Source organism: Aulonocara stuartgranti (assembly GCF_965226115.1).
Source record: "Aulonocara stuartgranti genome assembly, chromosome: 22".
NCBI classification, from domain to species: domain Eukaryota; kingdom Metazoa; phylum Chordata; class Actinopteri; order Cichliformes; family Cichlidae; genus Aulonocara; species Aulonocara stuartgranti.
In genome coordinates this window covers 37,901,223-37,908,722 of record NC_138957.1, presented here as the reverse complement: position 1 = coordinate 37,908,722, position 7,500 = coordinate 37,901,223, and the positions used below count along the sequence as shown (strand labels likewise).

The 7,500-nt window shown below is 48.2% G+C and overlaps 1 pseudogene across 1 annotated transcript in view; it reads right to left on the bottom strand.

Annotated features, from left to right (window-relative positions):
• Positions 1–7,500, bottom strand: part of LOC309699035 (glutamate receptor ionotropic, kainate 5-like) — a 98,192-nt pseudogene that overhangs the window by 55,662 nt on the left and 35,030 nt on the right. The window contains exons 5-7 of the transcript XR_014280808.1: positions 5,650–5,815; positions 4,064–4,242; positions 1,894–1,947 (exon numbers count right to left, since the gene is read on the bottom strand). The product of XR_014280808.1 is annotated as a glutamate receptor ionotropic, kainate 5-like (transcript). The remainder of the gene's footprint in view (positions 1–1,893; positions 1,948–4,063; positions 4,243–5,649; positions 5,816–7,500) is intronic.

Genomic DNA, 7,500 nt, shown 5'->3' with positions numbered 1-7,500 from the left:
TGCATCCGCGATGAGCACCGAGAGACGAGGAGAGCGGAGGGGGAGGACATGCGTGACACGGGGGAGGTGACAGAGTTTAGTTTCAGCACGTGACCTACAAACATCCCGAAGGAACGCAGCGGCACAGAGAGCATGGAAAAAAGAGACGAGTAAGAACGAGAAAAGAGTGAAAGAAGAGGAGAGAAGCAAAGGGCCAGAGAGGAAGCAGGAAGCAGTCGGAACGAACCGCCACAGATTCAGACGAGAAGACGAGCAGCGAAAGGCGAGAAAGAAGAAAGTGTTGGCAGAAGAAGGAGAAACAAAATGAATAAACAAGCCAAGAAAGAAGGAGGGAGGCAAAATAGAGACTATAACAGAGGAGGAGACTGAAGTAATGAGAAAATATGGCCACAAGCAGCAATAATGGGCTCACGAGCAGACGTTTGAACGTAGTGTCTGCTGACCTCACTGCGCCCGTGAGAGCTCGCCACATGCAGGAGTTACTATTTCAGTTACTGTCTGCAAGTGCGGCCGGATTGGCTCAGGATTTGAACCGACGGCCTCCTCTGGCTGACGACAGCACCTCTGGAAAGGCTTCATGCTCACAGGGATACCTGATACCTGCAGCTCTGACAGCAGCAGGTGTGTCACTGCTGTTTCTACCTGGAGACAGCAGCCGCCTCATTGTTCTGACACACAACACAAAACTATCCATAACACACTAACTACACAAGACAACACACTAACTACACAAGACAACACACTAACTACACAAGACAACACACTAATTACACACTCTAAACACGCTAAACGTCACAAAACTCTCACATCTCAAAACTCGCTCTCTCTTCCTAAACAACCAAACGTCACGTCACCATATCATTTTTCATTGGTCCACATGGTGCATTTTTCCACCAACATGAACGGGCTGATTTTGTTTGCTCATAAGCAGAGCGGTCTCGCTGCTGTCCTTAGAGAGGAAACGTGACGAAACATTGAGGAAAAAACAGGCGTATGTCTTGTTTATCATGACTCTGGTTTTACTGGCTGATCAACGCAGTTTATAAACTGGTACATGTCACCTTGTTGCTTTGTCTTTAAGTGGTCATGTGATTGACCACGACTCCTTTATTCTTCCTCAGTCAAACAGCAGCACTCGTGTGATTGTTTTGCCGCCTGAGCTCCAGCTGTTGTGCCAGACAGTGACTGCCGTCCGCGGGAGCACAGCTGCTTAAAGCTGCAGCGTCCAGATTACTTACAGCTGCTTCCGTGCTGATATAAGATGCTGTAAGCTGAACACAGCTTCACCCGTCTGTTTGTTGAAAAATAGCAACGCGACAGCATTTTCTTGTTGGTAACGGTAACGGCGTTGTAACGATAGGAATAGTAATTAGTTAGATTACTCGTTACTGAAAACAGTAACGCCGTTAGTAACGTTATTCCCATCACTGCAGGCGACACAAACAAGGATGGAAGGAGAACAGATGGAAGAGATAGAGGACAGAAAAGGAAATGAAACTGAGGAGAAGAAAGTAGGAAAAAGATCAGGCAACGGATCATCTTTAGGAAAGGAAACAAGAAAAACAGGAAAGGAAAGGAAAGGAAAGGAAAGGAAAGGAACAGTATTGAGTCACCAGCATAAATGTGGCTGGTGTGTCACGTACAGAGCAAAATAATGTCGAACGCTGAGCGATTCCTTTATCAGCCGTTATCAATAGTATCAAAGCCTGTGGACAAGAAAGCTGTGGAGGAGGAGGAGGTTAAAAATAGGTCACTAAGTGATGAAGATGAAGAATCAGACGATTATGAAAACCACTAAGAAGCATCTTCTTCATGGAAGGAATTGAAGGAAGATGAGGAGAATCCAACTAAGTGGCGAGCGATGAAGGTGAAGGCGAGGTGTGGAGCTCTTACCATGGTGGTGAGGATGTACTTGTAGAAGGCGGACGTCATCCCCAACTCGTTAGCCTGCAGAAGAGCAGAAGAAACGCTAAGCATCCTCCGTGGAAACGAGCCAGAGTTTATTTAAAAAGGAACCATCGCTCAAACTTAATAACAGCCTGGAAACCGTGGTTACCGTCTCCAGGACGCGTCAGTGATGAAAGACGTTTCAGGGAGATGATAACAACGGCAGCGTGCTCTCAGGTGAAAAGACATTTAAACTGGGCTGAATTTAGCTAAAAACACAAGAGCAAGCAGAAAACTGGAATATCTTTCAACGTTATGATGCGACACACAGGAGAACAGCAGATTCCCCACAGCAGGAGTCAGTGTGGACAGCCAACATACATATCTTTGTGAAGTTCACGGTGAAAACCTGGTAGCAGCAGACCCTTGGAGTACTTTTCTATGTTTGAATGTTTTCTGCTCGACCCGAGCAGAGACTCAAACTCAGTCACAGCTCAGCTGATCTCGGGCACGCTCACCTTCCACACGTACGGGACGTCGGCTCCGACAGGCAGCGGAGGATTTAACCTGGCATCCTCACACCGCAGAGCCTGCACGCCGCTTCACTTATTAATCCATTAACCTTCTGCACACTGTCAGCTTACATCTCCTTCAGCCTGAAGCAGCAGCCCAACTTGAAAAGTCCTGACTGAGTTTACTCAGTAATTTTGAATTTTAAACTTCCTGCACCCCCCAAGGTTACTGCTATGAGAGGGAAACTGCAACCTGCCAAACGCAGGTCGATTTAGCCCGTGGCTTAAAAGTCTGTCGACGCTCACAGCCAGTTTGGCACAAAACCAGCCCAGCGTGTCTGAAGGTCCTGTTCCACCCTGTAAACAGCAGAGAGGAAGAAGACGCTTCCAGAACAGGAACCGGGGCTGCACACAGGCAGACATTTAACAACACGTTCAAACACTGACACATGTTTTATTGTGCCACATGATACAGGTGTGCACTCTGCATTTGCATCGGACACGTCTGCACCAGTGTTGCCAACTCCTCAGTAAGGAAAATCGCTATTGGCTGTCCTAAAAGTCGCTAGAAGTCGCTAAATGACGTCATCACCTAATTTGCATAATTGGTCATGCTAATGTAATTGTAACCTACACTGTTGGAGAGAGAAATAACATCGTGGAAGAAACATAAAGTGAGCAAAAAACGTCCTAAATGCAGTCTCCTGCCCTGATAGCAGCTGGCGGAGGACTATCCTCCGCCGTTGAGCGCTTTAGCACGGGTGAGGTGCCCACGGCAGCACTGCAGCTTGTTGAAAGTAAGAGCAACACGCCCTTTCACGTCAAAAAGACGTCATAAATAAGTCTCCAATAACACCAGAAAAAGTCGCCAGATTTGTCGCTAGTCACTTTTTAGAAAAAAGTCGCTAAGGGGTCTGAAAACTCGCTAAATATAGCGGCAAAGTCGCTAAGCTGGCAACACTGGTCTGCACATGTTTGGGACATTAGCTGCAGTCGGTGGGACCACGCCCCGCCAAAGCTAGCTGAAGTCAGAGAGGCGTGTGCAGATACGGCGCCGCGTGGCAGACAGATCTCAGTGACGGACACGCATCGTGTCTGACCTGCAGAACTTTTTCCACCTGACGTGTCCTGATCTGCTCTGTATGCACAAAGTGGGCGTGTCATGCTGTGATCGTGGTTTTAAAATGATTAGTGTTGTCGTGCTAGCAGAGGGTTTTCATATTTCCTGTATTTTAGGATTAAATCTCAGCTCCGTTCCTCTTCTCTCACGCTGTGCTCCTGAGCATCAATTAAACCCTAAAAACTCTGTTGTTCCTTATTCTTCTTATTTAACCTGCACTTCTGTACTCAGTGGTGATTTTGCACTGCAGCTCCCATTAAGCTTTGGCTCATGACACCGCCGAGCGCATCGCTGCCAAGTCCGTGAATTTATTGCTGACTTCACACGAGCCGATTTTGGAAACATGGTTTTTTAGCTTCTCTAAAGCCGGCTGAGATTATTCATTGCAGTTTCCTCTTACATGGATCAAATGTGCCATTTCAAACCTTCTGCTGCAGCTACGATGAACCGTACGGACGAACAGAGTCGTCGACTCCTTTTGACTGAAAGTAGAAAAGCATCAGACGTAAGAAGCTGCGCGAGCGCGCTGATGCAAACAGCTGACCTTCCTGAGGATGTGATACGAGATGGAGGCGTTGGCGTCAATGATGATGGTGGCCACTTTGTCATCACGTATCTCCTTCAGCAGGGGGGTGGGGTCCAGACTGTCGTCCAGCATCCGCACCGACAGCGTCTCCCTGGAGATGAGGAAGCGGCGGACCAGCTCCTCCAATCGCAGCAGACCTACGGGGCAGGAAACGAGCATGAGTCACACACGTGTCTGAGCGATGGCGGACTGCGGTTCCCAGTCAGAAACACTTGGCTGTGAAAGTTACGTCACGCAGCGGCAAAACTCTTCATCCAAAGTGCTTCTAAGTGCCTGAAAAAGAGGCGGGGTCTATAAACGATGCTCGCCTGAGTGTTTAGCTTGTTTGCTTGTAAAATTATTGCTCTGACTTGTAAAAAGAAAATTGATGAGACTTGGAGTCATTAGAGAGACAAATAACTGCCGCTGCTCTACAGACTTCCAGGCCTAAAAGGAAGCGATAAACAGAGCGGGATAAAGGCGATTATGTTGAAAGTCCATTAATTTTCTCCTCTGAGAATAACATGGACCCACGAGTGCTCACGGCTGAGGCAGGATTTACTTATTACCGCTTCTGATCAGTCGTTTCTGTGGTCACTTCTCTCCATTACACTCAGTGCTGGCGTTTGTGCATCGCTGCCACTGAGGCGGTATCCCACAGCAGGGCCAAACATGAGACGCGTTCACGTCGTGAAAAACATGCTGGATGCGAGCAGCGTCAATAATCACAGGACGGGAGAAAACAGACCGACCTCAGCAGAAGCAGTCGCGTTACAAACCGGCGAGAAGCCTGCTGTGTTTGCATCACCTGGGCTTCGACATTCAGAGGCGTCGGCCTCCGGCTCATTACCTCGTCTGTCCCTGACAGAAGCAGCGGGCGTGTCTCGACTAATCGCTGCCATAAAGCGTTTAACTGGCTGACAGCAGCGCTCAGGACCACAATACAGGCCGTTAACGGGCCGAGGCTACGACGAAAGACCGGGAGATGTTAGAGCGGAGAGCTGGGGCAGATCAGTCAGCTGGATCCAAGCTGAGGGAGACTGATGTGGGGAGGACGGAGGGGAAAAAGAACAAGGGAAAGGAAGAGAGGAGACTAGTCCTCAGGAGAGGAAAGGAAGAATGGAGGGAAGTGTGTGAGAGAAGAGGAATTAGGAAAGGAAAGGAAAGAGAGGAGTAGAGAAAACTCAGAAGAAGAAGAAACAACAGAAAAGAAATCAAAGCCATCGGCACCGAGGGCTCGACGCTGGTGGAAAATGGTGAAAACTGACTCCAGGAAATGTGAGCTGGGTTTGCAGGGGGACGAGGACGGACTCGTGAAACGTGTTGCTCAAAGAGAAGAGCAAGGACTGATCGTCCAAACAGAACCTCAACCCAAGGGAACGGGTGCCAACACGCAACCGGACAGGGATCGGGGAGCGTTCGTGGTTTAAGGTGAGATGATCTGTGAATGTGCATCACGTGCCAGCGTCTCATAATGTTCGAACCCGAGACACTGGAGCTCTAAAATCCATCATTTCCGCCCTAAGTGTGGACGGAGCTGCAGTGGGAATAACCACGACACTCACACTCTGCTTTGCCACAGATCAGGCTGGCTGTCGGGTAGCCGAAGGAGCGCAGGATGGAGCCGATGGCCAGGCTCAGGTCCTCGTTACTCGGGTAGAGGGTCACCGAGGCAAAGCGGAGGTACGGCAGCTTGGGCGTTTCCTCGGGGCCGATCTTCACGTGAGGGATCTGAGGGGCGAATGAGAAGCATGATGAGAGAAGGAAGTCTGCGCTGGGCTTTGCTTCGAAACATGGAGACCAGTTACTGAAAGTCAAAGAAACATTCACCGAGTTACTGCACTTTATACTGCACGACAGTTCTCAGACAATCGTCACATTAAACTCTGTTTTTGTACTTGGAGAGTATTTAAAGTATAAAAGTGGGAGGCAGAGCCTTCACCTAAGAGCAGGTGCTGCAACCTTCCTGCCTGTTCGGGTCAAATCCGACCGATTTACAAATTCAAAAGCTCATAAATATTGTGTTTGAGACCCAACTGCCTCGAGGCCTTACGACATCCTCCACACTATGCACTTGAACATGTGTTAACAGACCTCTCTGCATTGAATCATATCTGTTATTAACCTCTGTCTCTCTTCCACAGCATGTCTTTATCCTGTCTTCCTTCTCTCACTCCAACCAATCACAGCAGATGGCCCCGCCCCTCCCTGAGCCTGGTTCTGCTGGAGGTTTCTTCCTGTTAAAAGGGAGTTTTTCCTTCCCGCTGTCACCAAAGTGCTGCTCATAGGGGGTCATATGATTGTTGGGTTTTCTCTGTATTACTGTAGGGTTACTCTTTGAGGTGACTGTTGTGATTTCGCGCTTTATAAATAAAACTGAATTAAGCTTGAACTATTCTTCGACTTCTCCGTATTTCTACAATGGGAAATTTTATCATCACAGGCTGGATATTACTGCTGTCAGTTTTAGGAAGCTCGAATGAGGAAGTCCCAGTTTCATTTATAACGTAAAACTCCAGGAACTGCAGCTGCCAGCCAGTGTGAAGAGATCTCCATCATTACCGAGGAACAAGAGCTGGTTTATAACAGATGGAAAAAGGGGAAAGAAAAGATGTAATAAGAAGGATAAACAGAGAGGTGGGAAAGAAAAAGTCAATGTGGGGAAACGAGCTGCCTTACACTCATTCAAGCGTTTCACTTTCTCTGTGCTCTTCCTCCAAATCTGCATCACAGCAGCCGCAGGTCGACCTTTCACCTTTCTGTGAGCCAGCATTGTTTTAAGATTGAGACATTTAAAAAAGTGAGGAGCCCCTGAGTGAGAGGCCGAGTTGTTCCCAACTGTACAGGTTATACAGGAAGTTCAGATAACAGCAATGGAGCTTTAATCAGAGCCCGGCACTCGCTGATGATCCCGTCTTTGTTCACGCTCACAAAGAAAATGTGAGAAAGGAACAAAGCCTCAGATCATCAGCAATATCAGAAAAGCGTTTCATGCAGAAATCAGTTTCTGTTCGGCAGACATCGAAGGGTCACGGAGGGTCGTACAGCCGGGTGTCCGCAGGAAAAAGAAAGGAGGACACGTCACCGTGCTCGGTTAGGTGACGATGTGTCTAACTTCAGACAAGCTTCTCTGTTTCACTTCAGACCTCCCAGAGCAAAGGTGCTGTGACGGACAGTGTGAGTGTTTAAGATGAAAGATTCATGACAAATTGAAAAATTAATCACTTCAGAGAGGAACGAAGAACGGGGTCAGAGGACAGACGTCCTGTGTGACGTGATTTAACCTCAGCTCAGACCTGCGGGGGCTTCAAAGGTAAACTGTAATTAGCTCAGCCGGGCTTTGCTCCCATCCACCCAGCTTATTCTAAATCCAGACTGAGAATTCAGGAACATGGGACCTGTCGGGCTGGAGGAAG